Here is a 25,559-nt window from a genome sequence, read left to right on the forward strand (position 1 = left end):
AAAAAAAAAAAAAAAAAAACAGGGCCTGGGGCTTTTTAGCTGTATATATTTATACATGTGTGTGATTAATTTATAGAGACCCTGCCCAAAATGTAGCTAGTATTCCCATTATATTTGATACACAATGAAAAAGAGATAGATGGAGGTTAAATGCCTAGTCCACAACTGAGAGGCTAGCATTGAACATGGGGCTGCTTGACTTCAAAGCACTGGGTGTGTTCTTATCACCATCAGTGCCTGGTCAGTGGAGGCCTGATGACTTCAGGCTTGAGCATGGCTAAGACAGTATGAGTGGGTGTAGGTAAGGGTGTATTCATCATGCCTATGGATGGGTAACCATTCTTGGCTAGGTGATTCTTACTAAAAACACTGGACAACACCACTCTAACTGCTCTCTCCAGTATGTGTTATTCCCAAAAGGCCATGTTTTTTCTCAGTCCCCTTTCCTTTATTTAGGGCTTTAGCCTTTCTTGCTACTCTATAGGCCATTGGCATCTCTGTTTGGTTGAGTTGAACTAATCCCTCTCTATAGACATCATTAAAGTGGTCTCTGTTTTTAGGCACAGCCTCTGTCACCTGTGAACGATTCTATGTGCAGGTGGCTTCTTCAGGCCCAAGGCAGATGCGTGTTCTAGGAGTAAACAATCAAGAATACAGGCCTGACCAAATGGAGTCTTGATCTTAGTAAGATGGACAGATGACAAAGCAATCCTTAAAGTCCACAGTGTGTTTAATGACAGCACGTACTAAGAGTGTTTGAGGAAGTCAGGATGGTGGCATCTGAGATGGAGACCCACAGCAAGGGAAGAAGAGTGAGGAACTCAGTGCAGTCCCATGTGGGAGCCATGGGGAAGCTTAGACATGGAAAGTCAGGGAGTCAGAGGGAAGTAGTTGAATGTGTGTGTGTCTCTGTGTGTGTGTGTATGTATATGTGTGTGTGTATATGTGTGTATGGGTATGTGCACATGTATGTGTGTGTGTATACATGTATATACACATACACACACACACACACACATATTTGATTCAAGGTCTCAGGTAGCCCAGGCTAGCCAAGAACTCACTGTGTAGCTGAGGATGTCCTTGGATGCCTGATCCTTCTGCCTCTACCTCCCAAGTCTCTGGAATCATAGCTGTGCAGCAAACGTTGAGCTGGTTCTATAGCTATTCTGAGGAAGAGAGAGTGTTTAGGACTTGGTGATGGGTTAACAAAAATAGGCCATTTTGGAGTAATTTTATTTTCCCACCCAGAAGTTATTTTAGTATGTGTACCAAGCCATCTCGGTCATTCGTTGTCCTGGGTACTTCTTGTATTCTTTTAATGATATTTTAATTTTTCAAATTGTGCAAGGAAACTGCTATTCTAGCCTTCTTGTATAACATCACGCAGAGCAAAATGAACATCCCAGTTTGTGCCTCTGTAGTTCTTTTTTCCAAAAGAGTTCTTCCTTGTAATGTTTTGACTTTCCTCTGTGCATTTACATGGCACTCATATAGTCTAAAGCCGAGGAGTTAGGTTTATTCATATGAAAATGAAGGCATGCTCTCAAACTGATTTTTTTTTTTTTAAATCCAAATATCTTGAAGATCTTTCCATATCAGAACCCTAAGACCCAGTTCCTTCTGCTAAATTGCCCAGGGAGTCCTTCAGAAATGTATCTGACTCATTTCACTTCTCTCTTCCCTAATCACTCCCTGAATTAGGGAATCAAAGACAGACACCCACGCATAAGCCCTAGGCAGAGTCTCTTTTCCAAAAAACATCCACAAGATGACATTTAAGGGTTCAGAGAATGAGCTTAACATGCAGAGTCACCTTCCTGAAGTGGCTTTCCTGTTCTGGCAGGGTCACGGCTGCCTTGATCATTTTTGTTTGAAAGTGCCTCTGCTGTTTTAAACTCTGGGCATGTCTCCCACGTCCCCCTCACTAGCAAAAGTCAGAGAGCCCAGTGCAGCAGGATGACCTGGCCTTGGATGGTACACTGACCAGACCAGAAGGGAAGTGGATACTGCAACAAGAGCGAGGGATGTGGATGGAGCAGGGTCACTCTGCAGGCACGTCTCTCCGCCACTCCCCATCCCCCACTTATTAGATCACAGCATTTATTGTTATTTGTCGTAAATTCATATAAACAGTACAGGAAATTACAGAGACTAGTTATGTAATACATATTATGTAATTAACTCTTTTTGTATTATGTAATGATGTACTGTATTAACTCTTTTTTGCATTATGAGAAACAAAAAGAGTTAACTGGCAAGTACCAGAGAGCTCCCCACATCCAAGCATTATTTTGATGGTTACAAGAGTGTTCAAAATTTCTACAGTCTATCTAACTTACCCTGCCCTGAAGGTGCGAGCTTGCTAACTTTTCCATGGTTGCCACGGGGCAAGCTACTCACTTTACTCACTTCTCTCCTCTCTTTTTCTTGAATGCATCCTAGGACAGGCAGGAGGGAGCAACAAACACAGCCTACTGGAAGAACACCCACAGGGCTGTGCTCTGCAGTGCCATGGTTCCTGCTTGCCGGAAGTAGTTATGTTCTAGAGAACTCTAGTAAATGGAGGATGTTTTCAAGCACTTGGGCGAGGCTTGAAATTCATCCGCTTTAGTTCACTCTGTCCTGCCGCACTCATGTGAAGGCATGACTATGCCTGTCTTTTGTATTTGTCCGTCTATTTTCAGTGAAAGGCAGGTACCATGTCCTTCACTGACCAGCATGGCAGAGAGCAAAACAAAGAGAAAGGGCTTCTCAGTTGGATCCATGTACTGAAGATAGGAGACACAGATAGTGGGTAGGAGGAACTGGGCCACAGACACATTGGAACCCAGAGCTTCTCAGCACAGCTATGTGTATTGTTTATCTTGGTACCTAGTATGCCCCTCCCCTCAACTAGGGCACAGTGGTATAGACACTGACCTGGAAGACAGGAGGAAGCCTGGTTGCATGTGTGTGAGCTGCCCTTGCTGCAGAATGGAGCACAGTTCTCTAGCCTTTGTTGGAAAAAAAAAAAAAAGACAGTATTAGACTTAGTATTGATTTTGAGGAAGCAAAAAAGCCTGTTTTGCCCATTCTGATCAATAATATTTATGAAACGTGGGAATAGTGCTATGAGATGGAAGTTTGAGGGGATATTAGACAAAGTACTTTCCCTTCAAGAACCTATAATCTAGTGGCAGGGGAAGATTGTGCAAGAAAACAGGCAGTAAGTGGTGTCTACGGCATGAGCAGAAAGGGGCATATATATGGTAGAGGTGCTCAGTGGAGGAGACCGTTCCGTATCCTGAAGGGACCAGGAGATGAAATCTCAAGAAAAAAGAATTGAGTGTGTAACTTAAAACTAGTTAAAGGCAGTAGACGTAAGAGAAATAGAGGTTTGGGAATGTCGGGTAGGTTGAAAGGACCTAGAGATAGAGCGGAGACATGAAAGAAGGATTACTGTAAAGATTACGAAGGAAGAATAGAAAAGCAAGAAGGTACAGGGAAAGAGAGGAGAGGCAACAGACATTGCCCCCTGTTGAGTCAGTTTTAGTGGGGGTGTGGGGAGAGGAAGACACCAACGGACAGAAGTCGGCATTTGTGGAAATGTTTGGGGAACATGATTTTGGGGGACTTGCTAAATTGAAGACCAAGAACCCATATGGATTCGTCCAGCTTGAGGGTAGCTGAGGCTGGAGGAGTGACGTATCTGAAGCCCATGATGTGACTGACTGAGCTCCTCCAAGAAACTGTAGTCTGACTGTTGTTCCTGCTCACATCTGGAAATGGATGGAGAAATTAGACATGTCCAGAGACCAGGGCTGCTGACCTGAGTAGTCTCAGTTGTCCGAAAATAGAGAAATTTCACACAGTGGAGCACTGCCCATTTCAAGACTGCCTTAGCAAAGCTAAGAATGAGCCCAGAGAAGCAGCCACTGAACATGGCAGTTGGAAGTTCTCAAGAACACAATTCAACAGGCTGGGAGCAGGTGCACTGAAATAAGTGTAGGACATAAGACTAGTGGCTTTTAAATGTCACTGTGCATTTTAATCAATTGCAGGGATTAAAAAAGACCTCACACATTCTTAGATTCCTTATCATGAAGAAGAAAGAGGAGGAAGAGAAAGAGGAAGAGGAGGAGGAGGAGAATGAGACAATGACTAAGAAGATAAAGGGCACTCATCAACTCAGGTATAGGAAATATCAGAAGGTCATCACACACACACACATGCACACACACATACACACACACACGCACACATGCACACACACACACATGCACACACATGCACACACACACCTTTAAATTGTATTCAATTTACTTGGGAACTTTTCAGGTTCCTCCTTAGAATATTGTTGAGCAAATCACCCAGCACTGTCATCCTCGCACTACCTGGGAACCCAGGTTATGAAAGCTCGGAATTATGAAATGACACAGGTTGTGCGGTTACACGCAAGCTTATCTTTTGAAAGTGTCTATTTCCTAGTTTCTGTGGGGATGCACTCCGCCTGGGTCTTCAGAGTGAAGAGGAAGGAGCCGCTCACATCTCTTTCAGCACCCTGCAAGTCATGCTGGTAGTGGAGGGGACACCCCAGGGCCTTGGCGTTCCAACCACTACCATGCGGCAGGAAGTACCAGGTCACAAATCACAAACCCCACTTCTCGTCAGCTACTTGTCTGGGCTCTGGCTGAGATCTCTGGTCTGAAACCTCCTCCTTCTCCTCTCTGCCTGTGACCTGGGGACTGTGCACTGTCCTACTGCTTTTGCAGATTATCTTTGCATCTTGTGTGTTCTTGTGAAAGCACTTATCTCAGTGGCCTAGGCAGTGAGTAATAATCTCTGCTGCCTCTGAAATTCATACCATGATCATTTTATCTAGCATCTTTCTGTGGAATGTCCCTTTGTCAAATTTCTACTGAAACAATTTTCAATTAAGTAATGTATTCTTACTCAGAGACAAGAAAAACATCATTATTACTAATGGTATCCATTATGTGCTGGGCACTGTTATAAATATTTCACACATCTTAGACACTCAACCTTGGGATACCCCAATGGTACAGTTATTATGATCTCCTTGTTCTGCTCCCATTAAAACTCCACTATATGGGGTCCTAAAGTCCTCTAGGAGCAGCTGTGATCTCATGGAGTATGTTAGTCAGTTCTACATGCCCATGCCCCAGTTAGAGATACAAGAAGGCTATTCATTAGTTATTAGTCAGTCAGCCCAAATATTGCATTCCTCTGTAGTCATGCCTATGGTGTTTCGCTTCTTTTTTTTTTTTTTTTTTTTTTTGAGGCAAAAACAGAGATGTGGAAATGCATGGTCCTAGGAGGGGACATTCTCAAGGAGACAGATCAGGCCCATTTGGAGTGATCCACTCCTGGTAGACAAAGTTTAAGAGGTGGCCTCTAACTCAGTGAGTTGAGCAGGACATTAGTAACTTTGAGCTGAGTTTTATCCTGGGGGGTAGGGTAAACCCAGGAGCTTTCAGACTCAGTGCAGGAGGAAGGTATAAGCTCCTGGTGCTTGGCCCAGGGACTAGTGAGCACCCTTCTGTTTTCCTCATGGGGGAAAAGCTGTGCCAAGGGTAGGTCTCCAATGACCACCTGGTGAGAGTGCCTTTCGCACTGAGCAGGTGCAGTGTGAACTCTGGATGGATGGACAGACAGATTGAGGAGCCTGTCTCTCAACTTGCTGGCAAGAGCGAATACTGGACAGGGGTGACGTTAGGCAAGATGTTTACTGCGCTGACTCTCAGTCTACGAAGTTGGGGAGAAGAACGCCTACTTCACTGGATTGTTGGGAGAGCAAATGAGAGTCCTTTCCTTGCAGCAGATGGTGTAGGGGCCAGTGATGGTCGAGGCTTAGTCAGGCCAGGTACAGTTTTCACACCAGTGGCTTTTAACTGGCGAGTGATCTTGCTTCCTCACTGGGTACACTGAGCAATATCCGAAGATGTTTTTAATTGTCAGTATTTGAAGAGTTTACAGCCAGCATTGAGTGCTTAGAGGCCAATGGTGTCTTCCAACACACAGGCACTCTTTCTACAACAAAGAATTACTTGACTCACTGCTTTAAAGTCTGTATTGGAAACTTTGTTTTATTGATATGCTAATGCAAAACCCCTTATACAAAACCTTTGGAACTATTTACCTGTCACTATTTACCTCCTTTAGGTCAGGGGACACTAACTCACTGAAGCATGAACATGAGGAAACACTGGGAGGGTGGCCTCTGGCTGTTCAGCTCCAGGGTTCTGGTGGTTAAGTCAGGAGTTTGGGTAGACTTCTGTGTGTGAGAGTTACTAGTCAATACATGTGGAATATATTAAGAAGCTTCCCGACCCCAGCCAGTGATTTGTAAAATCCAGGCATCAACATGACTCAAAGAACAAATTAGACACACGGCTTCTACAACCCATTCCTCTTCTTTCTGGTGCACGGTGACTTGCTCCCGGCTCTTCACTGGCCCTTGAGAAAGTGTCTGCTCTTAAAGTGACAGTGCAATGCCACCCGTACAGTCCTCCACTCCAGATAACTTTCTGCATCTCTGAATGAATATGTAGGGCTGCTGTCTCAGGTATAGAATTCTGGCACACAAGCCTCTGGAGCTAGGTTCAGTGCTCCCTGGGCCCCATTAGATTCTCACTTCCACAGTAAGGCAATGTGTACACCTGACTCCTGGCCCAGGAACTTCATGGGCCAATTCTAAACCTGTGGTCCTTTCAGTTCCAATGTGTGTGACGCTAAGAGAAATAAAGAATGCTGTAAAATCGCCTACAGCTTTGTTCCTGAGTTCACCGAGCACTGATCTGTGCCAGGCACACAGATTTCTTTGTGTGATGCTGTTACAGTCCCCAAAAGCATATGGCCCTGTCAGGACCCTCCAGCACTCAGAGGCCTCCAATTCCTTTAGCACCACAGCCCGTTCCCCTTGTCTGGCTGCATGCTTCTCTGCTATACTCCGTGTGTACTCCCACTGCCCACGTTTGTTTACAGCTTTCTCAGACTTTACTCAAAGCCTCTGCACTCCGCCAACCACACATGCAACCCTTACTCAATCTCCAAAGCCCACTCAGCATCTCATTTCCTCAGTGGTTGCCTCCATGAACTCCCTTCTCGAGAATGGCATCTCCAGTCCCGTGGTCTAATAAGAATCTAACGTCACTGTTCCTTCCATAGGTCTGGCTTACCGTTACACGTGGACTCATCTTTACATGTATCTGGTAGGAGAATAGAAGCTGCAATCTCTGGGCATGAGCCACCTTTCCTGGATAAGTGTGGCTACCACCCCTCCTCAAAGCATCCTAGAAAAACACAGTGGAACACAATTCGATCCTGGGGAGCCGAGGCCCAAATGGCTACATCTACATCATAGCTTCTATATCTGTGCCTCAAGAAATACTGTGGAAGAGGGACCAGAAAGATTGTAAGAGCCAGAATACTAGGAAAGCTTCCTCAGAACAGTATCTTCTAGAAATGGAAGTGTGAACCAGACCTGAAACATAGCACTACCAATGGTAACATAATGCTCACAGCCAACCATTGGACTAAGCACGGGGACCCCAGTGGAGTAGTTAGGGGAAGGACTGAAGGAGCTGAAGGGGTTGGCAACCCCATAGGAAGAACAACAATATCAACCAACCAGATCCTCCCAGAGCTCCCAGGGACTAAACCACTAACCAAAAAGTACACATGGAGGGACCCATGGTCCTAAATGCATATGTAGAGTGGATTGCTTTATCTGGCATCAATGGGAGGGGAGCCCCTTGGTCCAGTGGAGGTTCAATAACTCAGCTTAGGGGGATGCTAGGGAGCCGAGGTGGGAGTGAGTAAGTGGGTGGGTGGGTAGGTGAGCACCCTCACAGAAGCAAGGGACAAGGGATGGGGTTGGTGGAGGGGAACCTGGGAAGGAGGATAACATTTGAAATGTAAATAAATAAAATATCCAAAAAAAAAAAAAAAAAAAAAAAAAAAAAAAAAAAAAAAAAAAAAAAAAAAAGAAAAGAAAAGAATGTGTAAGAGGGAAATTTCATGGGGTCATCTCCCTAGACAAAGAACCAGTGACTGTTGAAAGAGGAGGACTTAGCTTTTCTTAGAGACGAGCTAGCTTATTGACTGCCTAATGCAAAGTAGTCAGTTCTGAAACCATATATACACAAGTAACAAAAGCAGACTCAGACAGATTGCATTTATATATATTCATGTAAACAGATACACATACACACGTGTGCATGTGCACGTGTATACACACATACACACACACACACACACACACACACACACACACACATTTGTATGGATAAATAATAACCAAAGAGAAAGAGGCTATCAACTTGAGGGTGGGGGTGGGCATGGGGACAGTTGGAAGGAGGGTACGTGGGAGGGGCTGGAGGGAGTAAAGGAAGGGGGAAGTGATGTAATTCTATTTCAATTTAAAAAAGAAGTTAAAAGGATGTAATCAGTCTGAGAGACATGGTAGACAGAGGCAGGAAGCAGGCAGGCCTCTGACAGCTGTAGCTTTCAGTTCCCATGCTAGGTCTCAGAGCCCAGACTCAGGCTTTATGCCTGGCTTACCCACTTGGACCAAATGTGGCTTCTCAGAATAGCCTGAACCCACAGCGACTCTTGTTATTCTGTTTGGCAATAGTTCCAAGAATTTCTGAGTTTGTCCTTCAGTGATTCTTCCCAGAGTCCTGTCTGCTGGAGAGGAGGACTGGTGGCCTCTTTCTTTAACGTGAAGAAATCGAGGGGAGGGGAGGGTGTGTGTGAGAGAGAATTCTGTGTTCATGGTGGTACCCAAGACTGCTCTGACTTCCACTACTTTTTAGTTTGGATCCTTCTATGCAAGGGTTGGTTATAAAAATGAAGGGTGGGCCAGCGAGATGATTCTTTAAGTAAATGCTTGCTGTTCAATGGTAAGAATCACAATTAGAAAGAATCCCAGAACCCATGTAAAGCTGGGTTTGGTAGCATAGCTCTGTCATTCTAGTGCTGATGTGCTCAAGTCAGAGGCAGGAGAATTCCCAGAAGCTCATGGGCCAGCTATACTGCTGTGTACAGTGTTGACCATTGAAGAGATGCTGCCTTAAACACAATAGAAAGGTGAGCTTGTTCTCTGACCCCTACACACACATACACCATGATGTGTATGTGTCCATGCTCACTCACAAACGTACTCAAGTCTGAAGAATGATGAAGTCTTTCTGATATTCAAATATGCCCTGGAGTTTATGTTCACCTTGTGAAAAGTTTTCCATTCAAGTGAGGATGGTTTTAGAAATGACATGATTCCAGCTGGAAAGATCTTCAGTCATATTCAGATTTTAAAGATTTAAAATGATGATTCTTCCGTCCTAATTGTATTCAGTCCTTAAAGGCCATATCAGGGCAGCTGATCAGAGGGGATGTGGGAGGCCCATACATGATAGCATTTTTTCTAGGAATGCTAGAGGGCTAGAGCCTTCCTGAGAAATTTCACAGTGGCAATAAATAATCCTGTCAGCTGTACTTCAAGGCAGACAGTGAAATCTTTTCTTCTGAGAACATGATCTCTACTCTGTATTTGTCACTTTTACTGACCAAGTGGCCCCAAAGGTCTAATGTCGAGAATATTCAGCATATCTACTCCCAGGTGGGTCTCCAGTGGGTAGAGTAGCCTCTTACAGGGAATGGTCATGTGACCCAGAGAGATGGGAGGTGTCTGCCGCCAGAGGTCCAGGCTGTCCTGGTTTTTAAATGAGTCTGTTTGAAGGGCTAACCTGGTGGGCACAGTGGTGCCATAGCTTTCAAATCTGCCTCTCCTCTTTTTATAGAAACTGAGACTTCAAGAAACATGAACAGAGATGAAGCATGTCAACATTTTGGTCGCAAAAGGAAATGCAAGAAAAAAAAGCCCCAGATCTCTTGATATTCCCAAAACTTGTAACTTTTCTTTGGAGGCAATTATAATTTTTATGTCACTTCTCATTAAAATAATAGAAGACACATTGGCAATGCAACTTTGTTAAAGGTGGACGAATACCCAAGGGAGAAAAATGAATGGTTCTGTGAAGCCCAGAGAACATTCCCTGTGTCTAAATCCTCCCAGCCTCTTGCAATGCAGGTCCTGAAGGGTACTTCATATTTAAAGCCTTTGTTAATCATGTGAAATATCAAGTCGCTTTTATTCTTTTTAATCTTTTCATTTTAACATGGAATAAGTCTCCTCATACTTCCACAGTTAAGAGCCTCAGAATTATGTTGGGAAAGTGTAATTTTGCTTACATTTCCTTCAGAATTTGCTAATGTAAAATTGAACTTTACAAAAAAAAAAAAAAGATATCAGACCGTAGGAGAAATTGAGTTATTCTTTTGGTTCCTCAGAAGATTAATGCAATGAAAGAACACTGTCCTTCCTGGATTCTCTGTTAAATATATAATCCTTTCGTCTCGTTTATCTTTTAGTCCAAAGATAATGTTGTGGATTATGTGATATAAGTTCTGTTTCAATGAAGAATTAATTTTAATTAATTATTCATGCAGAAGACATCTAGCTATATACCCACTAGATAGAGATTTAACTCTTCTAAATCAAGGAATGACTGGCTTAGTGAATGTTGATTTAATATGTCAACTCTGTATGTTTTTTTATGTCACTAGAATCAGGATCCAGCCGTATTTCCCCCTTGTAGCCTCTAATGTCAAGGATGCTGCATGGTTTAGGATGGCTGTCAGAGCTCCATCTGCAGTGAGTTCTGTTAGGAGATAGAATGGCAGCCTACCGAAAGACCTATTACTAACGTCTTTCATCCCACTGCCTGTCTGTTCCTACCTGATGTGAGATATACTATAATGTTGTGTATAACACAGAGTAATAATTCTTTAAAACTCTGTATATTGCCTAAGACTCTTTTGGTGGTGAATAAAGAAAGCCAAGATTGTCAATGGTCTCTGTCAGAGGTGTGTATTTTAGACTGACTAGCTAGAATATGAGGAAGGAAGGAAGTAGCCTTTAACCCCAAACATGATGTGTGTGTGTGTGTGTGTGTGTGTGTGTACCACACGTTTACAGGAATCTGCTGCCATCAGAAGAGGGCATCAGATCCTCTACACCTGGAGTTATATTTGGTTTTGAATCACCATTGTGTATGCTGGGAACTGAACCCAGGCCCTTTGTGAGGGTAAGAAGCTGTTGAGCCAACTCTCTAGTAGCGCCTCTCCTCCCCAACATACCTTCCTAGCTCACACGATACGGCTTTCTTCCAATGGTGACCACTACCTTTGACAATTCCTGCTCAGTCTGCGGCTTTAGGGATGCTATGATGGAAGGTCCTTAGAGAGGCTTCTGGGGCTTTTCATTGCCCAGGTTGGCACTAGCCTGTAGCACTTTTAAAAGTAACCACAGCGCCTTTTCCAGCTACAGCAGTCTAGGAAGGACTACACAGTGATGAGTTCTCAGAGTTATATTTCCAAAGTATCGGATTCAATACAATGAAGCAATATGGCAGCCTATTCTCAGAGCCGTCTGCCAGTGGTTACTCAGGGCTCAATCACTGGGTCAGATGCTGGAGGAACCAACTTTAAAATGTACCCAGAGCAAGAGAGATGGCTCAGTGTTTAGGAGTACTTCCTGTATTCCAGATCCAGAGGACCTGACACCCTTTTCCGGCCTTTGTGGATGCTGAATGAGTACTCACGCACCCCCTTCTTATCCTCCTGAGCCCCCCCCCATCCCCCAAAGAGAAAGGGAGAGAACAAGAGACACAGAGAGACAGAGATGTAGAGAGAGAGGACCACACACACACACAGACACACACAAGGAGAGAGACAGAGAGACAGAAAGAGAGGAAGAGAGAGAGGAAAGAGAGAGACCAGAATAGATATTGTTGGACCCAAAGGAATCTCTACCCTGCAATGGCCTCTGCATTTCTCCTCATGAAGTCTGCTCCTCCATGCCTCCACAGCACTCACACTTCACCATGGGGTGCTACCTCCAGAGAGCACTTGTGTCTTAGAAAAATAAATATACAGCCAATTTTCAGATGATATCTTCTTTAGTTCTGTTATAAATTATGTGACTCCATTCTGGCAGAGCTTGAGGTCAAGGCTGGCTTTCCATCTTCCTCCTTAACTCAGAAAAGGCGTGGCAGTCAGTGGGGTTGGTGTCTGCCACTGAATTTGCCACCTGAAGGAGACAGCTAAACTCACGAGGGGTTGGGGGAGGAAAGTCTCAATTTCTCAACTAGTTTCAGTCACTAGAATCACAGTGAGGCATGGAAGATTTGACTTGTATCTATTTATTTTTCTTGTCACGAAAACTGGGGCAGACCTTCACTTAGGGTATTTATAAGATTTATGATCCTGGAGGAAACCATTACGGTTACCTTCATTGCATTAGGTTTCCAAATTTTTACTTAGCATATTCCTTATGGTTTGGAAATAGCATAATGAACCACATTCTGGCAGTAGATGATTGAAGAGCCTGTGGGAAAACCTAACTGGAGATCCACAAGCCTGTGTTCTCGGCCAAGAATGACCCTTCTCGGCAGGGCTGTCTCAGGCTGGCCCTCTGAGTCTCTGGCTCTCAGGATCTCCCCTATAATCAAGGATTTGGCTGATGTGGCTTACTGAGAGCTGGGTACCATGTCCCAGCTCACACATCTGTTGGACACAGCTGCTGGGGCCTTGGAATTGTTTACTGGAGTTGAGCCAGGCTCGGGTCAAATCCTTTCAATATTGTCTTTCCAAATCTTTCTGAAAATCTCACTGAAAATTGGTAAAATACAAGAGGAAAAGCATGGTTGTGCCTTCGGCAAGTGCAGTGGGACAGGGTGAACTAGAGCTGTTGAAAAGCAAGCCTTGTCCCAAGAGCCTGAAAATACCCTCCAATCACTAGAGTTCTCTAGAATACAGTTGTTATGGCTTGATCAACATTGTCTCTTTTCTACCTAAATGTTTTACAGGAAGTAGATTCACTTTAACCATTTAAGGACATTCACTTAATTTTATTTTGAAACTATTTCAGGATTTTCTCTGATGAAAGTGAAGGGAGTATTAAGTGTGGGATTTTCTGGTCACAGTAATTCACCATCAAACTCTAGTGTTTGGGGAGTAGACTGAAGACTTGAACACTTGGGGGGCTGAGGGCAGGGGCTTGTGTTTACTTGGATTTTGGCTCCACCCTTCTTCTTCTCCTGTTGATTATAATTTTGATAATGAAGCCAGGCAGGTTTTCCTGCTGCTTCCCAAAATTGATTCGTTTCTTAATGATTCTTAGCAGATTTTGTCAGTTAGGAAACTGAATTGGGGATTTTCTTCATAGGTATTCATTCATTTATCATTAATTGGGTATAAATTATCTAGTGGGAGCCATGAAGGGAATGTAGTTATTAATAGAAATTGTAGTCAAATAATTTTACTAATATTACAAACAAGATAATACATAATTTTATGCATATAAAACAGTGTGTTCTATTATTTTCATGTATGTGTCATTACACTTGCCTCTAATTTGTCCCTTCTTCCTCTGCTTTCCCTCGTGTGCCCATGGCTGGTTCCTGCCCATGGCTGGTTCCTGCCCATGGCTGGTTCCTGCCCATGGCTGGTTCCTGCCCATGGCTGGTTCCTGCCCATGGCTGGTTCCCTTTTGTCTCCTACATCCCAGCTTTTCTCCTGCTGTCATGTCACATGGATTCTATTAACCAGTCCCTTAGAAGCCCATCCTCCTATCTCGTGAGATTCTCTTTCTCTCCCCCCTCCTTCTCCTCTCCTCCCTTATACACACACACACCCCATACCACACTGCATATATACCACACATACACACACACACACATACACACACACCCCATACCACACTGCATATACACCACACATACACATTTTTCCACTTACATAACCCCACTCTTGCATATATAATTTTAAGGCTAGTTTGTGCATATTGATATATAGAATGTGTCTTTCTGAATCTGGCTTATTTTACTTAACATAAAGATTTCCAGATCCAACCATTTCCTTGCAAATGTCATAATTTAATTTTTAATGACTTAATATGTCTGTAGCATGTTGTTGACTTAAAGTCTCCTGGGGATATATATACTGAACACACATTATTGAAGCTTCAACAGAAGGGGCCTTCCAAATCAGGGCAGGTAGTGGCAAACTAATCTCTTTAAGGTTGATTCAATAAAGTATAATCCCACCTGAGCGATTTGGTTTCTGTGGAATCTACCTCAACCTTCCTTTTATTACCAATTTATTTACTCAAGTTTTTATATTTAAACATTAATATAAGCCACATAAAACACAAAACTTACCATTTTAAAGTATGTACTCCAATGGTTTTCAGTTTATTTACTAGTTGGGTCCAAAACAGCTCCCTAAGCTGGTGATAACATTCTAAACAGAAGGACTCTGGGCTAGTAAACTGGAGGATTATTATTGGGTAAACAGAGTTCTGGAGGTGGGTTTCTGTTTACCTGGAGTTTCCCTTAAGCTCCCAGGAACCTCCCTTAATCCATCCAAAGGTCAACTACTTAGGGCAAGGACATCTAGTTCCCAGCCACTCTGCAGAGCCTGCAGCAGCTCAAAGAACCCCACCCGGCTGACAGACATCAGCTTGCCTTTCTGCCACTGCTCTCCTCTCTGCCCCTGTCCCACCCCAAGATATAATCTTGGCAATTTGATCTCTTAAAATACCTTTCTTTTTACTCATGGAGCGGCCTAGTTTATTGCACCCTCACTTAACGCTACTAAGTTAGTTCAGTTTGCACAGTCACAACCATTATCTAATTACAAAATATTTTGACCGTCTCAGGAAGAATCTGAGATGTAGCCAACAAATAGCCAAGAAATCCGGTCCAGTCAACACTAACATACTTGCTGCCCGTGCGAGTTTGCCTATTCTGGGTACTTCATATAATGGTGTGTTTAATGGTTTTAATCTTTTACTCATTTCATTGGCAAATAATATCCTATCACGTTGATATATCACATATAGATATATGCTTTCATCAGTTGATGGACATCTGGGTTATTCCTGTTATTTGTCTTATGAACAAAGCTGCTATGAAAATTTGCATACAAGTTTTTGTTTGCACATATGTTTTTCAATTCTCAGGTAGGTACCTAGGGGCTCAGTTGCTGAAATACGTGATGATCCTGTATTTTAGTTTTTGAGGTGCCCACAGTTTTTCCTAAGGACCTTACTATTTTATAATTCCATAAGAATATCTCTAACCTCAGAACATATTTTTAACTACTCTAAGGCTTAGCTTAGTAGCGCTCCCAGCTTTTAGATGAAATGCTAAGCTGGATAAACAAGAAATGCTTTCCTAGGAATGACCAGGGCTGGGTCCTCACTGATTTAGCATCTTGTGGATACAGAGATGGCGGTCTTGTTTCTTCTGTGACGCACAGACTTTCGGGGAGAATGCCATGTGGGTGATTTGGCAAAGCTGGAGTCTGGCCGGAGTAAAAGGCTGGGTGGAGTCAAATACCTCTCAGTGCTGGCTGAGTTTTGGATGTGGACCCTTAAGCCAGAGCCGACTTCCTGTTCTCCCTAATAAATCATCAGTTCAGGTTTTGTTTTCTTAATGGGGAAAATGTGTGAAGCTCCAGCATTTCCTGTCTCTCTGGAACAAACAATTTTCTACAAAAACCATCTAAATCCCAGGAGTCTGGACATGAGTTTATAACTTAAGCTGAGAGAGAAAAGCATCCTGGGAGTTTGTGTCATTTTAGTCTGCCCTGGAGCCATCATGTCTACTTAGTTGTGTCTCACTGACCACAGTCCTCCGAGGTGGGCCAGGCAAGCTCACGCTATCTCGACTTCATGCACGAGAGTTGATCCACGGAGACGTGGATCCATCTGCTACCGGTCACACCAGTGAGCCAGAAGGGACTTTGCTCAAGCCAGTCATTCCCAAGTGCCTTCATTTGACTGGTGCCGGTGTGGGACAATTTTCACTCTCATTCCCACAGAGTTTGACTCTGGTTTCTGCACTGAATTAGTGTGCTTTGCGATAACAAAGCAGGGACAGAAATCGGGACATTCAAAAAGTTCCTTGATGGTTTAAGTCAGGGAGTTGCCAATACCATTTAGGATGATTTTAAAAACAGGATGAAAGAAAACATGACTCTATCAGTTTGAATTTCTATTTTATTTTCATGCATTGGATTTTAGTATTTTCCTTCATATACAGATTCTTTTTGTACAATTTCACTCACAGCATTCATGCTACCAACTATTGCATTGGTCTGCAGGTGTCTGTATTCTTTTTTTCTTTTCTTTCCTTTCTTTCTTTCTTTCTTTTTTTTTTTGAGACAAGGTTTCTCTGCATAGCTCTGGCTCTCCTGGAACTCACTCTGTAGACCAGGCTAGCCTCAAACTCAGAAATCCGCCTGCCTCTGCCTCCCAAGTGCTGAGATTAAAGGCATGCGTCACTACTGCCTGGCGAGTGTCTGTATTCCTACAACTGTTTTTAGTGGCTTATACGAGAGAGGTTAGGGTGGAGCCCTCTTAGGGAAGGAGGGAGAAGGGTACCCAGGCAACAGCTAGAATAAAGTCATATCATTTGTTGGACCACATCCCTGATGGTGATTATTAACAGTTTATGTCATTGTAAATGACCCTGAAAAGCAACTAAAAAGTTGCTACCAAACTCAGGGATACAACTCTAATGTGTTACACACATGTACACTATACACACACACACACACACACACACACACACAGCCTCAAAACACAACAGTAATTCTTACCTCATCAGAATCAGTGGGAATGAAGCAGCAAACTCTAGAGATCTGTGCAAGTTCAAGTGTTAAAACAGCACACGTAGTCCCATGGCAGGCTGACTAGCTGGAAGGTTTCCTATTTCTGCCTTCTTGCTGCAGAAAAAGAAAAAAAGAAAAGAAATTAAAATCACCTCCTTTCCCCACTCCAAAGCACATTAAAGGAAAAAAGAAGTGGACTCAACTCGGTGAATGGCCCAATGAAACAGGAAGTGTGAAGGCTTGAGCTTCACATGGGAACAGACGTGTTCCACACACCCCAGATTCACACCTCTGCTGTCTGTGAGAGTCTGAGAATGAGATCATGCTTAGAGACTTTCCACAGAAAGGCTCAGAGACAGAGAACCCCTGACGTAGCTTGTTCCCCCAAGAACCTCTCAGGCTTCCTTCCAAATAGGCAAACTTTGTAGATCACATAACAAAATTCCCTTGTAGGTCTTTAGTAATAAAAATTAAGCTACTTGTAGATGAAGACCTCGCCCCTCTTACTGCCCCACCCCCACACCCAGTCTAAGCCTTGACATATAGGAGATTTTCAAGAAAAATCCACTTATTCTGGCTCTACCCTGAGAGTCAGCCTTGCCTGCCACTCAAGCTGTCAAGACACTCAACCTGCCACTGTTGACGAAAGCTCAGAATGAGTGCCTTGGAATGTTGTGTGTATTTAAATACGAAGTTATAACAACAGTACAGGTAGTCTAGTAATCATTTACTACATACATCTTACACATTTTAACCCACATCACCCTGTCTATTACCTTTTAGCAGGTATGTGCTATAATACTCATTTTACAGAAGGGAAAGCAGAAGCTCAGAGAGGGCAATGCTTTGTCCAAAGTTAGGAAGCTAAGAAAAAGGCGCAAACAGCTCTCAGTTACTAGATTTGCATTGCGTTTTCTTGGGGAAAAAAGAATCAGTCCTTGGGGAGGACCATTCTAGTCCTCCCACATACTGTCAGCAACATTCAGTGATGACTACATCTCATCTAATTTATTTACGTATTTTAAATGATTTATTTATTATTTTTATTTTATGGGTATGAGTGTTTTCTCTCTATATGCATTAAGAGGGTCTAGTGCCTTTAGAGGCCACAGTAGGACATCAGATGCCCTGAAGCTGGTGTGATGGACAGTTGTAAGATGCCAGGGGTGGTGGAAACTGAATCAGCGGTAAACATTTATAATCATGGAGCTGTCTCCCTAGCCCCATATAAAGTTGCTTTAAGTGACATCCAGCGGGCTTCCTTTCATCTGTAATTCTTAGATCTTAGGCAAATATTTTAGCATTTTAAAGCTGGTACTTCCTAATCTTCAAAATGGGAAAACAAAGCTGCCTACTGTGTGATGTTCTCTGAGGACAGATGATATGAGGCACTCACAGTGGTTGGCCCACAACTAGTGTTCAGCATATTTTAATTATCAATGGTTAATTGGATAAGTGCTCCAGGCTGGCCTGGAACTCACTCTGTATCTGAGGCTGGTGTCTAACTCACAATGATCATCCTCTCTCAGCTGCCCAAGTGCTAGGATTGCAGACATGCACCACAGTGTATGGCTTTGAAGTTCACAGTGATGTGCCTCAGAATCCTAAGTGAGAACTTTTCAAAGTACTGAGATCTGGGTCCCCGGTGGGATATTCTGAAGATGTTCCTGAAATGATTCAGCTTCCCAGTTGCTGGTTGGCTCAGTGCCAACTGTGATACACATCCACTAAGGATGTGCTTGCCCAAGACATTGTGCTATACACTACGAATAATGAAGTAAATGTCACATAAAATCATGTGGGAGGCTGTTGGGAGTTTCGCTGAGATGAACGTACATGGGGTGGGGCTTGGAGGCTCAGCAGCAGCCCCTTTCTTAAATGGTAATAGAATAATCTGTGAAGACGGGAAGCCCAGAAGTGCAGAGAACACACTTCTGGTGAGAGCAGAAAGAGAAGATCCAAGGGCTGGTTGGAGTTAGAGAAAGTTAGCCTTGGATTTCTGACCTTGAAGTTGTTTTCATATTATAACAAATTTGAGAAATCATGGTGAGACATTGAGCTTTCCTGAGGCAGAGAGTGAATTTTAGAGACTACTCTTGCAGCTCGTAAGTCTTGTGCTCTGATAAATTAGAAGACGAATAATAGAAAGGTCTCAGAATGAAATGAGCTTGGGCCAAGCAGGCCACTGACAGGTGACCTGGGCAAAGGAACAGTTATGTAAAACTGATAAGATGTTGGGGGAAGGGTGGAGAGAGGGAGGAGTGAGGGACAAGGACCTTGAGCTTGGGTGAGGGAAGAACTGCGCTGCATAGAAAAGGGGAAGTTGGAGTCTCAGCTGGCTGGAGGAGGGGAAAGAGGAGGTGACCTTGAGTGGGAGATGCTGGGATTGGGTAGCCATATCCCAGGGTCACGTGGAAATGTGGTATTCAAGGGAGAGGGATGGGCTACACACACACAAATAAACTACAGTATGAGCCATCGGCCTTGAGGGGCATCTCTTGGAGCTCTGGGTTTGTGTTGTGGGGTATCTATGAACTTAAGGTACCATAAGCAGATTACTATGTATGTATGTATGTTCTTAAGAAGGCTACAACCTCCTACTGTTATATGCCCTAAATAGGGTCACCTATATAGAAGTGGTGACACTCTTAGACTAGGTGAATCGCCATGTTACTGACTGACTGCCACACCTCAGGCTATTGATTATTTTTGCCGCGGCTGGACTGTTGATAGATAATTTCGCTGCATAGAATAATTAACTTCAATTTGGTCAAAGACCTGAATACAAGTGCTAAAATTATGAATTAGGAAGAAAACAACATAGAAAATGTAAATCTTTGGGGCTGGAGAGATGGCTCAGCGGTTAAGAGCACTGACTGCTCTTCCAGAGGTCCTGAGTTCAATTCCCAGAAGCCACATGGTGGCTCACAACCATCTGTAATGGGATCCAATGCCCTTTTCTGGTGTGTCTGAAGACAGCCACAGTGTACTCATACATGTAAAATAAATCTTAAAAAAAAACTTTAATAAAAAATAAAAACCTACTTCTTAAAAAAAACTGTAAATCATTGTATTAACATGCTTTAAATTGGGTAATATTAGATACAGTACAAAAGTAAAAACAAATATAAAATAACTAGATTTCATTAAAACTTAAATTTTATATTTCAAAGACTGTCAAGAAAGTGCAAGGATGGGGCTGGCAAGATGGCTCAGCGGGTAAGAAAACTAATTGCTCTTCCAAAGGTCCTGAGTTCCGGATCCCAGCAACCACGTGGTGGCTCACAACCACCCATAATGAGATCTGACGCCCTTTTCTGGTGCGTCTGAAGACAGCTACAGTGAATTATGCCAGAGCGAGCAGGATCAGAGCAAGCGGGGGCTGGAGCGAGCAGGGCGGGCAGAGGTCCTGAGTTCAATTCCCAGCAGCCACACACATGATGGCTCACCACACACATGATGGCTCACGGCCATCTGTACAGCTATAGTGCACTCATACTCATAAATAAAATAAAATAAAATAAAATAAAATAAAGAAAGTGCAAGGACCCACAGCTTGGGAGATAGTATCTGCCCGTCTAATTTTCTGAGAAGAGTCTAGCACTCAGAATAAGCAAAGAATCTTATAACATTGAAAGATAATAACCCAATTAAAACTGGACAAACCATTACAGGAAACATCTCTCCAGATAAAATGTACAAATGAAGCTGAATGTGGTGTCATATACCTATAATGCCAGCACTCAAAGGAGGCTGAGGCAGGAGGACTGTGATTTCAAGACTGTCTGTGCAACATCAGGAAACTCTGAATTAATCTCCTCACGGGAATACACACAAATGGCCAAGGCCAAAATTAAGCCATCTGAGAAATGCAAGTCAAAGGTTTCACACAGTACTACTAGGGTGACAATCGTCACCATCATTAGCATGATCTTCATCAATTAACCTGAGATAATAACAATGGTTAAGTGTGGTGGTTTAAATAAAAATGGCTGGGGGCCCCACAGGGAATGATATTATTTAGGAGATGTGGCCTTGTTGAAGGAAGTATGTCTTTTAGGATAGAAAAACCCATAGAAATGAAGAAGAGATTAGCTAGCCCCTGGCCGATGAGGGTCTTCTACACTGTAACGGTGGTGATGGCTACCTGACGAGGTGGCAATGAACTCACAGGAGGGGAAAGTTAGTAAATACAACTCTTAGTGTGTTATCTTAACTCCTAAGTGTCTTCCAGTGACATGGAAAGAGAGAAGACTATAAAGAAAGTCACAGAGTTGGGGGAGGTGTGCCCTTCCCTGAGCCTTGAGCAGGCTAAACAGACTTTAATTGTTTACCACAGTTGGTCTTCTGCTGATCTAGCTGACCTAGGGCGGAGGCTCCCAACCTAGGTGGAGGTCTTGCTGCACCTGCAGTTTCCTACAGGAGCCGACTGCCTGCTGAGCTTGCTTTGCAACGTAATCCAGCTGAAACAAAGGATGGGTTTGTGGGTTTTTCCCCCCTATATAAACACAGAGCTGAATATTAAACTTTGAGCCTTGATCAGAAAACTTTGTCTTGGCTTCATCCTTCTCTTACCCGCCCATCCCTTTTCATTTCTAGCCTCCGTTTCAGGTACCCAGTTCTCACAGGAGGATGAGGCCAGACTCAGTCAGTGGTATATTCGGTTGAAACAGGTGTGACAAGAGAGAATCCGGAGATGAGGCTGAAGAGAGCTGTTGAATCTAGACCTTCCAGTCAGCCCTTGGGTCACTGAGTGAGTTTCACATGTCATGTAGGGCCAGTGCTCTTCCGGGTGCTTGAACAGAGACGGGCTTGGCAACAGAAGTGCAGGTGATATTAAACAAATATTTACCTTAAACTCAGCTAAGCAATTATCTGACATGAAGGGATGGAATTTCAGAGCACTCTGGAAACACATATGACAGATACTACTCGGTGTGATGCAATCCAGGAGTGTCTGGTGGAACATTCAGGTATTTGGGGTACACTTACAGAAGTCATGCTTGGGGAAGATGTGGTGAGAGTGATGTCATTAGAAAAGCTGTTGGTGGGTCTCAAACACCCCCATGCAAGGTGCTGGCAGAGCAAGGAATAAATAAAGCTTCTTCACACAGGGACAACTGCGGGTTGAGTGTTGAAGACTCTATCACGCTTCCTCCTTCCAGCCACTATTGGAGAAAGGACACTTAGGATCTCTCAGGAGCAGATGATGGACTGGTCCAGCAGAACTTGTGTTCTCCCAACACCAGAGGCAAGGATCCAGAGTGTTGGGGTTCGAGTCGCGGCGGACGCGTCTGCAGACACCAGGCACAAACAGTTCTACGTGGAAGAGGTTTAATTAAGAGGAGATGGGGATAGCGGCGCAGGAAGAGGGGGAAGACAAGAAAAGAGAAAAGAGAGAAAGATGGAGAAGAGTACCCATATATATATATATGTATGTCATGACGTAGCAGTCCAGGTAAAGGTGGGAGTTGAACCCAATGGATTCTGGGAATATGGTAGCCGTTGTCCTGGCAACAGGTCTGTGGACCCGCCTGTATATCTGCCGCAGGTTCTGGATGCTAACACAGAGTCCTCCCTGACTCTTTCTTTTCTCCCTGCTTAGGGAGGCATTTACGAAGGTCATCACAAAGTTTCTTGGGTCAGGGTTACTTCTTTGCTTTAGTTTGTTGAAGTGAGAGCGCGCTGTCAAAATGGACTAGATCCTTCCAAACTTTGTGCCAGTGCAGGGGAGAGGAGGACAGAGCACAGAGAGCAATATTGTTAACCACTATCTCTGCACAATAAACATTCCTCATGGGAGGTGCATATTTGCTATTCTTTTATCCCTCCCCTTGACGCGTCCCTCTTAACCAGCAAAAAGGACGTGACTCTTTGAGCTCTTCTTCAAGCAGCTTATTCAGGATCCTTAAAACAATCTTTTGACCCGGGGGGGGGGGGCGCGCAGGCTTAAGTACTCTTGTCCAACCAACCCCTGGGAGCCACGTAGGTAAAGCAGATAGGCCACTCTTATTCGAAAGCAGGCACGACTGGCAAGTACAGCCACTTAAGGACTTGCTTGTCACTGAGAGCGTTCGCTGTCGGGCTAGCGGAAGGCGGGAGCCTGCGCCATCTTTAAGGCGCTGCACATCGCAGCTCTCCACATCCCCTTCCTCATATTTCTTCACTATTCACCCTTGCCTGTCCCTGTCCTGCCATGAGTCCCTAAAACTCTAGTCACGGTATGGCTAATACAAGATGGTAAGAGAAGTGTAAGGACAGCTGTTCCGGTGCTGTGCTCCAGCTGTAGAGAGCAGCCCCAAGGGAAGTCCAAGCTTGAGTTCTGATGAGCAAAGCTGATACAAAGGATGCTCATGGTGAGCCAGAGCATAGCCTCCCGAAATTCATCCTTCTGACTCACAGGATAGGGTCCCCTCAAGCTTTTGCCCAGTTGCTCTCAGTGTCCATAGACACCTTTCCATAGGCAGACCTGCCAAGGCTCCACCCATTGGCGGCTTCCTGTGAGAGGTGAGCATGGAACTTTGGAACCCGTGAGTTTTGAAATCTGTAATTTGAGGCCTTCAGTGGCCACAGGCACCATCTAGGAAAAGGGGAGGGATTTGAGGCAAAAGGGACTACGTTTCTGACTTCTACCTCATGAGAGGAAAGAACCAACCCAGTTAACAGACTGTCCTTAATGACGGTTGAATGTATGGGGGTTGGGGGGGCTGCGTGTGCAGATGCAGCTCAGAGAACTCATTCACTGCCTCTCTCTCTGGCTCTCTCCCTGCACACCCTGTTCTCGGAGCTCCATGGCTTCCTGTGCTGCGCTTCCTGTTTCCTTGTCAAACTTCATGTAAGCGTTTGCTGAGGGCTGGCCAGGTGTCAGGCTCCGTGGCTGGCAGGCAGCCGCAGGTGGAGGGCATTGGATGTGGATGACACTTGGGCTTGGAGCTCAACAAGTTCCCCTTTTAGTGTGCAGTGAAGGACCAGACATGACTGTAATCTCTGTTTATGATTTGAGTACTCAGGAGAACTGGCTAACTCCAGCAGATGGAAAAGAACTCTCCTGGGCAAGAACGCCCAAGGCCAACGAGAGCTTCAAATACTTTAAAGATAGAAGACAACTCTTCCCTCCTTTCATTCCTGAGAGGGTCCCCACAGACTCTATGGGTCTTTCATAAACCTAGCTGATACACTGAGTAGTTCTCCAACCCTTTGCTTGTGATCTCAGCCAATCCCCTCCTTTGTGATCACACATTTCTAGGATGTGCTAGGCGGAAACGATTCTTGCCTCCATTTAATGATGCTTAGATATAATAAGTGTAATTCCTGTAAGACAATCTTGGCCAAAAATAGAAAGTCCTGTTGCTCTTTCACTCCACCTCCCACTCTCCCACTCCTGTGTTCACACCACAGCATCCTACAAGGTTTTTGTTTTTGTTTTTTAAAGTACTTAGAGCCATTGCTTCCCGGGCTCGTGTGCCTTTTGAAGAGCTGGCATTTGGTCTGTGGTCTGGGCAAATACCTCAGATTGCCTGGCCGGAAAGGAGGGTGACCAGGTCATTTGGGCTGAGCATAGGCTTTGCAGATGGGGGATCTGGGGAGCAGAGGGGAGATACACTCTCTGCTAAACCACCAGGATGGCAGCGCTGTCTTTCAATCTGGGCTCCTCTATTGTTGCTCTTGGTTCTTTTCCTTTCATTAGAAGCGGTTGTTTGCTAAAGAAGCTTTTGTCCAGAGGGAAACAATGCTTCTATGTTCCAACAGGAAAAGCGTCAGCAGTGGGAGGAGAGAGGCGTGGGTGGGAATCTCCCTACAGAGCCCTCTGGTGGAGTTTTTCAGTACCCACGGCTTCTGCCTCTTGAAGGAATGGCTTCCTCCAGCTCATGAAGACTCCTGATGCACCTGAGGACTGTCTGTTGTGGCTTTCAGGGCCCAGGAGCTGCTGGCCCTCCTGCTGGCCTGTGCCTCCAGCTCCATCCACTGGCCATTCTGTTCAGGGTGTCTTCTCCAGGAGTTCCTCTAGGTTGGCCTTGGCTCACTGCTCACTCAACTTCCTTCATCAGCCATGGGCTACTAAGCAGTCCCTACCCCAAGCCCTTCTCATCATGAGTCTTCTTCTTCAGGCATTGGCCTCTTGGCAGGATCTGAAATAACCTCATTTATGCACCTTGCACAGTAGTTGTTGGTATGAAGTCCACGACAGTAAGGCTGTCCTGTCTGTTTTATCTCTGTCCCCTGACATGCGGTTAACTGGCTTTTATTGGGCATTTTCAAAGTGCATGTGAAGAAACAATTGACAAAGATAGAAAACATGGAATGGGAAAAGCTTTGGGGTCTTCTGACATGGTTTGTCAGAGGTTGTGTGGAATGCCTCCTTTGCTGAGGAGGGGTGTGTCTGAATAGTTGGTATCCTGGTTAGCATGTTAAGGTGACATCCTCTATGGTCACCTAGGGTATAGCGACAGTTGAGTAATTGTCTTTATCAGGCTGGTTTGTGAACATGTCTGAGAAGTACCGTCTAGCCTGTTAACTGATGTAGGGCCACCATGAACAGTTCCATAAACAGGCAGTTGATTTTGGGTTGTATAAGAAAGCAGGTTAAGCTTGAGCCAGAGAGTAAGCCAGTAAGCTGCATTCCTGCCCTGACATCCCTCAGTGACTGTGTCCTGGAAGTGTGAGCCAATTAAATGCTTTCTTCCCAGAGTTGAATTTGATCACAGCGTTTTGTTACAGTAACAAGGAAACCGGAACAGTTGCACCCCTCTTACTCTGGGATTATAGCTTGGCTCCCAGGAGTTAGGGACTCTCCTCCATCTTTCCTACTCTCTTTC

The 25,559-nt window shown here is 44.3% G+C and overlaps 1 long non-coding RNA gene across 1 annotated transcript in view; it reads right to left on the reverse strand.

Moving 5' to 3' along the window:
• LOC116103747 overlaps positions 1-17,045 on the reverse strand; it is a 60,325-nt gene extending 43,280 nt beyond the window's left edge. Inside the window, exons 1-4 of the long non-coding RNA XR_004123560.1 lie at positions 16,947-17,045; positions 16,732-16,857; positions 2,923-2,996; positions 1,065-1,169 (exon numbers count right to left, since the gene is read on the reverse strand). This is a non-coding gene — a long non-coding RNA (uncharacterized LOC116103747). The remainder of the gene's footprint in view (positions 1-1,064; positions 1,170-2,922; positions 2,997-16,731; positions 16,858-16,946) is intronic.
• Positions 17,046-25,559: the final 8,514 nt, after the last annotated feature.

This window comes from Mastomys coucha, unplaced genomic scaffold, assembly GCF_008632895.1.
Source record: "Mastomys coucha isolate ucsf_1 unplaced genomic scaffold, UCSF_Mcou_1 pScaffold21, whole genome shotgun sequence".
In the NCBI taxonomy this organism is placed as follows: Eukaryota; Metazoa; Chordata; class Mammalia; order Rodentia; family Muridae; genus Mastomys; species Mastomys coucha.